This window comes from Idiotropiscis lumnitzeri, unplaced genomic scaffold (genome assembly GCF_059441095.1).
Source record: "Idiotropiscis lumnitzeri isolate Australia: NSW breed Sydney's pygmy pipehorse unplaced genomic scaffold, RoL_Ilum_1.0 HiC_scaffold_324, whole genome shotgun sequence".
NCBI lineage: Eukaryota > Metazoa > Chordata > Actinopteri > Syngnathiformes > Syngnathidae > Idiotropiscis > Idiotropiscis lumnitzeri.
In genome coordinates, this window is record NW_028283862.1 from 57,723 (window position 1) to 68,035 (window position 10,313).

General features: G+C 43.5%; 1 long non-coding RNA gene across 1 annotated transcript; it reads left to right on the top strand.

Moving 5' to 3' along the window:
* LOC148314336 (uncharacterized) lies at positions 1-7,604 on the top strand. The gene is made up of 6 exons (XR_015841825.1): positions 1-104; positions 181-281; positions 3,983-4,083; positions 4,161-4,246; positions 7,327-7,427; positions 7,504-7,604. It is a non-coding gene; the product is annotated as an uncharacterized LOC148314336 (long non-coding RNA).
* The last annotated feature ends 2,709 nt before the right edge of the window (positions 7,605-10,313 follow it).

Sequence of the window (10,313 nt, forward strand, 5' to 3'; positions counted from 1 at the left end):
CAGATCTCAATGGCCTCTCTGATCCAGCGCTGTTGTTTGTTCTCTTCGGTGCGGATGACCCTGCCCTTCTCCCGGTCCATGATGTGGTTTTCCCTTTTGCAGTGGTCAGTGATTGCTGATTTGTAATGTTCATGTTGTGCTTGTTCTTTTACTGCTCTGATTTTTTCATTTTTTTGACAGGTAAGTCACACCCTCATGGAACATCAGCTGATAAAGACGGGTCTCAAGACACCATCATGCGACACTCTGAAGAAGGCAAAAGACTCGCCGAAACATGTCAGGTAAAAAATTAACCTAAAACATAATTGTCTGCTTTTAATGAATCAGTCAAATATCAATAATAAGAAGACAAAATGAACCTAATACAAATAAATGAATGCTTAATAACTCCCCTGCACATGCTCCTAAAAATCCAAACCTTCACCTGTAAATAAAACGTCCCGACCTGAAGACATCTTAATGTTATTATTTTGTTATACACACAGCGCCGCCAAGTGGAATCAAAAATTTGTTTTTATTTTAATTTTCACGTACTGCACGGTGCCCTTTTGACGAATCCGACTGAAAATTAGTCAGAAAAGACTCAAGACAATGATCTTACTCTCTGCCGAATTTTGTGACGTTTTGGCAAAAGGCGTGGCTATTAAGGTGCTGAAAAGTCCGATTGTACTCTGTGGCAACAAAAGCTCCGGCAACATGACTCAGATGATCCTATCTTCTCGAAGTTGTACACATTTGAGGATACTTCAGCCCTGAAGACATCTACCGACTTATTTTTCATCGTAGTAGTAGCGCCACCAACTGGTAAAAGCTAATACAAGTTATTTTCTTGGATGTTTTTCTCCGTGCAACTCAACAAGGTCGCCCTCATATATGCTCGGATGACTGTTTCGGCCATGAGGATGTCACAACACGAAATTAGTCCTTTTTCGTGAAAAGTTGTGGGAGTGGCATTGCACTGTTCGGCAATAAAACAACGCTGATTATGAGGTTCTAAATATGAACGACAACTCGTGAAACTTTACACACACATCAGGCCGAGCAAATTTATCAATATTTTATACGTTAGTTGTGCAGCTTTTTTGAAATGGCTCGCCATGGCCCTCGAGAAATGTTCAAAAAAGCAGCCCTGATTGAGTGTTTCACCTCGCTTTTTGTAAATTTTATGGAGTACAGTGAACCCTCGGTTATCGCGGTTAATGGGGACCGAGACCACCCGCGAAAACTGAAAATCCGCGAAGTAGCGGCGCACCTTCAAAAATGCTTAAAAAAAATATACAATATATATAATAATATATATATATATATATATATATATATATATATATATATATATATATATATATATATATATATATATATATATATATATATATATATATATACGGGGAGAGAGAGAGTGAAATTCATTTTATAACAAAAAAAACAAATTATTATTAAAACGTATTATTTTTTTATTCCCCAGCCATTCTTTTTGTATTTATTTAATTACTCCGACTTTTACCTGCTGGTACGCCGTCCGGTGTGCCCTGTGAAATGAAAGGTGGCATTCTTTATTTATTTATTCATTTATTCATTCATAACTGACAGCCTCGCGCTCCGCTCGTGCCCGGGCGGAAGAGGTGCTCCAATTCGGCTTAACTGTGACACACGCCCGCCCTCCTCCCCCGGAACTTCCATTCGGTTAAACTTAGGGGCCGCTTGGCACCGCCCGTGCCCGGGGAAGGTGCTCCTCTTCGGCTTACTGTGACGCGAGCATGCCCTCCTCCTCCGGAGCTTCCATTCAGTTAAACTTAGGGGCCGCTTGGAACCGCCCGTGCCCGGGGAAGGTGCTCCTCTTCGGCTTACTGTGACGCGAGCATGCCCTCCTCCTCCGGAGCTTCCATTCGGTTAAACTTAGGGGCCGCTTGGAACCGCCCGTGCCCGGGGAAGGTGCTCCTCTTCGGCTTACTGTGACGCGAGCATGCCCTCCTCCTCCGGAGCTTCCATTCGGTTAAACTTAGGGGCCGCTTGGAACCGCCCGTGCCCGGGGAAGGTGCTCCTCTTCGGCTTACTGTGACGCGAGCATGCCCTCCTCCTCCGGAGCTTCCATTCGGTTAAACTTAGGGGCCGCTTGGCACCGCCCGTGCCCGGGGAAGGTGCTCCTCTACGGCTTAACTGCCACGCACGCCGGCCGGAGCTCTGGTACGGTCCGAACCGCGCGAAACGTCGCCACCGATCGTGTCCGGGAGAACGTGCTCTTCTTCGTCCACTCTCCTCTTCGCCCACGCTCTTCTTCGGCGCACGCCGGCCGTCTAACCGCTCCAGCGCCCCGTCGTGCCGCTCGGCGAAACTACAATGCCCCCGAATATTTTTTAGACCCGCGAAGCACTGAACCCGCGAAAGGTGAACCGCGAAGTAGCGAGGGTTCACTGTATGTATAAGACCAAGACCTACAAAAAAGTCTCTTGGAGCAATGAGCTAGGTTTTACAGGAAGTCGGCCATTTTGAATTTACTTAAAAGGGGGCGGGTCACCACAATGGACTTTGTGTAGAAATTATTATTGGGGCCCGAGCAGCGACGGCGGCGAGGTCCCTATTGTTTTTGTAGAAATTATTATTAGGGCCTGAGCAGCGACCGCTACGAGGTCCCCATTGTTTTTGTGGAAATTATTATTATTTTTATTATTATTATTATTAGGGCCCGAGCAGTGACCGCTGCGAGGTCCCTATTGTTTTTCTAGAAATTGTTATTAGGGCCCGAGCTGCGACGGCTGCGAGGTCCCTATTGTTTTTGTAGAAAATATTATTACTTTTATTATTATTAATATTATTATTATTATTATTAGGGCCTGAGCAGCGACCGCTGCGAAGTCCCTATTGTTTTTGTAGAAATTATTATTATTATTATTTTTCCGATTGTTCGATCGCATTTTTGACCCCCGAAACATGCACAAAAACTCACCAAACTTGGCAGTCTCATCGGGCATGGCGAAAAATTTGATATTTTAACGTCTAATATGAACAGGAAGTGAGTTATGAATTTTTGAAAGTCCGACTTTTGCCCTTTTTTGCATGTTTACAGGGGTCATTCTTTTGCACCCTGATCCTAAAGGCTTCATCTGATTGCCTTAAAATTCTGTCTGTAGCATCTGAAGACCTGGGACAAACACTGGGGCTAAAATTTTTTGTTTCCGAAATACTATATGACGGGGGCGGGGCTTCAAAGTTTTCACTTAAGATTTCCTTCGCCGCAATGGACAAAATGCTTAATAACTCTCCTGCACATGCTGCTAAAAATCCAAAACTTCACATGTACATAAAAAGTCTGTACCTGAAGACATCTATATGTTTATATTCAGTTATACACCTTGCGCCAATCAATATCATTTTTTACATTTTGACGTACTGCACGGTGCCCTTTTAACGAATCTGATTGAAAATTGGCTAGAAAAGACTCAAGACATTGATCTTACTCTATCCCTATTTTTGTGACTTTCCTTCGAAGGGCGTGGCTATTACGGTGCCGCAGAGTCTGATTATTCTCTGTGGCAACAAAAGTTCCTGCAAAATGATTCAGATGATCCATCTTCTCGAAATTTTTCACATTTGAGGATATTCAGGCCCTGAAGACGGCTGCCAACTTATTTTTGATCGCAGAGGTAGCGCCACCAACTGGTTAAAACAAATACAAATTATTTTCGTTGATGTTTTTCTCCGGGCAGGTGAACAAAATCTACCTTATATTTGCTCGGATGAGTGTTTAGGCCTTGAGCATGTCACAATACGAAAGTCTTTCGCCTTCTTCAGAGTGTCACATGATGCTGTCTTGTGACCCGTCTTTATCAGCTGATGTTCCATGAGGGCGTGACTTACCTGTCACAAGAATGAAGGCAAGTCACGCCCCCCGCTGTCCGTTCACTCCGCCAAGATGCTGGTCCAGGTGGTAGAGAGGATGAAGGCTCCCTTGTCTCTGTTCATGGTTTTTATGCCTCGCTTGCAGATCTCAATGGCCTCTCTGATCCAGCGCTGTTGTTTGTTCTCTTCTGTGCGGATGACCCTGCCCTTCTCCCGGTCCATGATGTGGTTTTCCCTTTTGCAGTGGTCAGTGATTGCTGATTTGTAATGTTCATGTTGTGCTTGTTCTTTTACTGCTCTGATTTTTTTCATTTTTTTGACAGGTAAGTCACACCCTCATGGAACATCAGCTCAAGACACCATAATGCGACACTCTGAAGAAGGCGAAAGACTCGCCGAAACATGTCAGGTAAAAAATTAACCTAAAACATAATTGTCTGCTTTTAATGAATCAGTCAAATATCAATAATAAGAAGACAAAATGAACCTAATACAAATAAATGAATGCTTAATAACTCCCCTGCAGATGCTCCTAAAAATCCAAACCTTCACCTGTAAATAAAACGTCCCGACCTGAAGACATCGTAATGTTATTATTTTGTTATACACACAGTGCCGCCAAGTGGAATCAAAAATTTGTTTTTATTTTAATTTTCACGTACTGCACGGTGCCCTTTTGACGAATCCGACTGAAAATTAGTCAGAAAAGATTCAAGACAATGATCTTACTCTCTGCCGAATTTTGTGACGTTTTGGCAAAAGGCGTGGCTATGAAGGTGCTGAAAAGTCCGATTGTACTCTGTGGCAACAAAAGCTCCGGCAACATGACTCAGATGATCCTATCTTCTCGAAGTTGTACACATTTGAGGATACTTCAGCCCTGAAGACAGCTTCCGACTTATTTTACATCGTAGTAGTAGCGCCACCAACTGGTAAAAGCTAATACAAGTTATTTTCTTGGATGTTTTTCTCCGTGCAACTCAACAAGGTCGCCCTCATATATGCTCGGATGACTGTTTCGGCCATGAGGATGTCACAATACGAAATTCGTCCTTTTTCGTGAAAAGTTGTGGGAGTGGCATTGCACTGTTCGGCAATAAAACAAAGCTGATTATGAGGTTCTAAATATGAACGACAACTCGTAAAACTTTACACACACATCAGGCCGAGCAAATTTATCAATATTTTATACGTTAGTTGTGCAGCTTTTTTGAAATGGCTCGCCATGGCCCTCGAGAAATGTTAAAAAAAGCAGCTCTGGTTGAGTGTTTCACCTCGCTTTTTGTAAATTTTATGGAGTACAGTGAACCCTCGGTTATCGCGGTTAATGGGGACCGAGACCACCCGCGAAAACTGAAAATCCGCGAAGTAGCGGCGCACCTTCAAAAATGCTTAAAAAAAATATACAATATATATAATAAATATATATATATATATATATATATATATATATATATATATATATATATATATATATATATACGGGGAGAGAGAGAGTGAAATTCATGTTATAACAAAAAAACCAAATTATTATTAAAACGTATTATTTTTTTATTCCCCAGCCATTCTTTTAGTATTTATTTAATTACTCCGACTTTTACCTGCTGGTACGCCGTCCGGTTTGCCCTGTGAAATGAAAGGTGGCATTCTTTATTTATTTATTCATTTATTCATTCATAACTGACAGCCTCGCGCTCCGCTCGTGCCCGGGTAGAAGAGGTGCTCCAATTTGGCTTAACTGTGACACACGCCCGCCCTCCTCCCCCGGAGCTTCCATTCGGTTAAACTTAGGGGCCGCTTGGCACCGCCCGTGCCCGGGGAAGGTGCTCCTCTTCGGCTTACTGTGACGCGAGCATGCCCTCCTCCTCCGGAGCTTCCATTCGGTTAAACTTAGGGGCCGCTTGGAACCGCCCGTGCCCGGGGAAGGTGCTCCTCTACGGCTTAACTGCCACGCACGCCGGCCGGAGCTCTGGTACGGTCCGAACCGCGCGAAACGTCGCCACCGATCGTGTCCGGGGGAACGTGCTCTTCTTCGTCCACTCTCCTCTTCGCCCACGCTCTTCTTCGGCGCACGCCGGCCGTCTAACCGCTCCAGCGCCCCGTCGTGCCGCTCGGCGAAACTACAATGCCCCCGAATATTTTTTAGACCCGCGAAGCACTGAACCCGCGAAAGGTGAACCGCGAAGTAGCGAGGGTTCACTGTATGTATAAGACCAAGACCTACAAAAAAGTCTCTTGGAGCAATGAGCTAGGTTTTACAGGAAGTCGGCCATTTTGAATTTACTTAAAAGGGGGCGGGTCACCACAATGGACTTTGTGTAGAAATTATTATTGGGGCCCGAGCCGCGACCGCGGCGAGGTCCCTATTGTTTTTGTAGAAATTATTATTATTATTATTTTTCCGATTGTTCGATCGCATTTTTGACCCCTGAAACATGCACAAAAACTCACCAAACTTGGCAGTCTCATCGGGCATGGCGAAAAATTTGATATTTTAACGTCTAATATGAACAGGAAGTGAGTTATGAATTTTTGAAAGTCCGACTTTTGCCCTTTTTTGCATGTTTACAGGGGTCATTCTTTTGCACCCTGATCCTAAAGGCTTCATCTGATTGCCTTAAAATTCTGTCTGTAGCATCTGAAGACCTGGGACAAACACTGGGGCTAAAATTTTTTGTTTCCGAAATACTATATGACGGGGGCGGGGCTTCAAAGTTTTCACTTAAGATTTCCTTCGCCGCAATGGACAAAATGCTTAATAACTCTCCTGCACATGCTGCTAAAAATCCAAAACTTCACATGTACATAAAGAGTCTGTACCTGAAGACATCTATATGTTTATATTCAGTTATACACCTTGCGCCAATCAATATCATTTTTTACATTTTGACGTACTGCATGGTGCCCTTTTAACGAATCCGATTGAAAATTGGCTAGAAAAGACTCAAGACATTGATCTTACTCTATCCCTATTTTTATGACTTTCCTTCAAAGGGCGTGGCTATTACGGTGCCGCAGAGTCTGATTATTCTCCGTGGCAACAAAAGTTCCTGCAAAATGATTCAGATGATCCATCTTCTGGAAATCTTTCACATTTGAGGATATTCAGGCCCTGAAGACGGCTGCCAACTTATTTTTGATCGCAGTGGTAGCGCCACCAACTGGTTAAAACAAATACAAATTATTTTCGTTGATGTTTTTCTCCGGGCAGGTGAACAAAATCTACCTTATATTTGCTCGGATGAGTGTTTAGGCCTTGAGCATGTCACAATACAAAAGTCTTTCGCCTTCTTCAGAGTGTCACATGATGCTGTCTTGTGACCCGTCTTTATCAGCTGATGTTCCATGAGGGCGTGACTTACCTGTCACAAGAATGAAGGCAAGTCACGCCCCCCGCTGTCCGTTCACTCCGCCAAGATGCTGGTCCAGGTGGTAGAGAGGATGAAGGCTCCCTTGTCTCTGTTCATGGTTTTTATGCCTCGCTTGCAGATCTCAATGGCCTCTCTGATCCAGCGCTGTTGTTTGTTCTCTTCTGTGCGGATGACCCTGCCCTTCTCCCGGTCCATGATGTGGTTTTCCCTTTTGCAGTGGTCAGTGATTGCTGATTTGTAATGTTCATGTTGTGTTTGTTCTTTTACTGCTCTGATTTTTTCATTTTTTTGACAGGTAAGTCACACCCTCATGGAACATCAGCTGATAAAGACGGGTCTCAAGACACCATCATGCGACACTCTGAAGAAGGCGAAAGACTCGCCGAAACATGTCAGGTAAAAAATTAACCTAAAACATAATTGTCTGCTTTTAATGAATCAGTCAAATATCAATAATAAGAAGACAAAATGAACCTAATACAAATAAATGAATGCTTAATAACTCCCCTGCACATGCTCCTAAAAATCCAAACCTTCACCTGTAAATAAAACGTCCCGACCTGAAGACATCTTAATGTTATTATTTTGTTATACACACAGTGCCGCCAAGTGGAATCAAAAATTTTTTTTAATTTTAATTTTCACGTACTGCACGGTGCCCTTTTGACGAATCCGACTGAAAATTAGTCAGAAAAGACTCAAGACAATGATCTTACTCTCTGCCGAATTTTGTGACGTTTTTGCAAAAGGCGTGGCTATTAAGGTGCTGAAAAGTCCGATTGTACTCTGTGGCAACAAAAGCTCCGGCAACATGACTCAGATGATCCTATCTTCTCGAAGTTGTACACATTTGAGGATACTTCAGCCCTGAAGACATCTACCAACTTATTTTACATCGTAGTAGTAGCGCCACCAACTGGTAAAAGCTAATACAAGTTATTTTCTTGGATGTTTTTCTCCGTGCAACTCAACAAGGTCGCCCTCATATATGCTCGGATGACTGTTTCGGCCATGAGGATGTCACAATACGAAATTAGTCCTTTTTCGTGAAAAGTTGTGGGAGTGGCATTGCACTGTTCGGCAATAAAACAACGCTGATTATGAGGTTCTAAATATGAACGACAACTCGTGAAACTTTACACACACATGAGGCCGAGCAAATTTATCAATATTTTATACGTTAGTTGTGCAGCTTTTTTGAAATGGCTCGCCATGGCCCTCGAGAAATGTTAAAAAAAAGCAGCTCTGGTTGAGTGTTTCACCTCGCTTTTTGTAAATTTTATGGAGTACAGTGAACCCTCGGTTATCGCGGTTAATGGGGACCGAGACCACCCGCGAAAACTGAAAATCCGCGAAGTAGCGGCGCACCTTCAAAAATGCTTAAAAAAAATATACAATATATATAATAAATATGTAAATATATATATATATATATATATATATATATATATATATATATATAAAAAAAAAAATATATATATATATATATATATATATATGTATATACGGGGAGAGAGAGAGTGAAATTCATGTTATAACAAAAAAAACAAATTATTATTAAAACGTATTATTTTTTTATTCCCCAGCCATTCTTTTTGTATTTATTTAATTACTCCGACTTTTACCTGCTGGTACGCCGTCCGGTGTGCCCTGTGAAATGAAAGGTGGCATTCTTTATTTATTTATTCATTTATTCATTCATAACTGACAGCCTCGCGCTCCGCTCGTGCCCGGGCAGAAGAGGTGCTCCAATTTGGCTTAACTGTGACACACGCCCGTCCTCCTCCCCCGGAGCTTCCATTCGGTTAAACTTAGGGGCCGCTTGGCACCGCCCGTGCCCGGGGAAGGTGCTCCTCTTCGGCTTACTGTGACGCGAGCATGCCCTCCTCCTCCGGAGCTTCCATTCGGTTAAACTTAGGGGCCGCTTGGAACCGCCCGTGCCCGGGGAAGGTGCTCCTCTTCGGCTTACTGTGACGCGAGCATGCCCTCCTCCTCCGGAGCTTCCATTCGGTTAAACTTAGGGGCCGCTTGGCACCGCCCGTGCCCGGGGATGGTGCTCCTCTACGGCTTAACTGCCACGCACGCTGGCCGGAGCTCTGGTACGGTCCGAACCGCGCGAAACGTCGCCACCGATCGTGTCCGGGGGAACGTGCTCTTCTTCGTCCACTCTCCTCTTCGCCCACGCTCTTCTTCGGCGCACGCCGGCCGTCTAACCGCTCCAGCGCGCCGTCGTGCCGCTCGGCGAAACTACAATGCCCCCAAATATTTTTTAGACCCGCGAAGCACTGAACCCGCGAAAGGTGAACCGCGAAGTAGCGAGGGTTCACTGTATGTATAAGACCAAGACCTACAAAAAAGTCTCTTGGAGCAATGAGCTAGGTTTTACAGGAAGTCGGCCATTTTGAATTTACTTAAAAGGGGGCGGGTGACCACAATGGACTTTGTGTAGAAATTATTATTGGGGCCCGAGCAGCGACCGCGGCGAGGTCCCTATTGTTTTTGTAGAAGATATTATTACTTTTATTATTATTATTATTATTATTATTAGGGCCTGAGCAGCGACCGCTGCGAAGTCCCTATTGTTTTTGAAGAAATTATTATTATTATTATTTTTCCGATTGTTCGATCGCATTTTTGACCCCCGAAACATGCACAAAAACTCACCAAACTTGGCAGTCTCATCGGGCATGGCGAAAAATTTGATATTTTAACGTCTAATATGAACAGGAAGTGAGTTATGAATTTTTGAAAGTCCGACTTTTGCCCTTTTTTGCATGTTTACAGGGGTCATTCTTTTGCACCCTGATCCTAAAGGCTTCATCTGATTGCCTTAAAATTCTGTCTGTAGCATCTGAAGACCTGGCACAAACACTGGGGCTAAAATTTTTTGTTTCCAAAATACTATATGACGGGGGCGGGGCATCAAAGTTTTCACTTAAGATTTCCTTCGCCGCAATGGACAAAATGCTTAATAACTCTCCTGCACATGCTGCTAAAAATCCAAAACTTCACATGTACATAAAGAGTCTGTACCTGAAGACATCTATATGTTTATATTCAGTTATACACCTTGCGCCAATCAATATCATTTTTTACATTTTGACG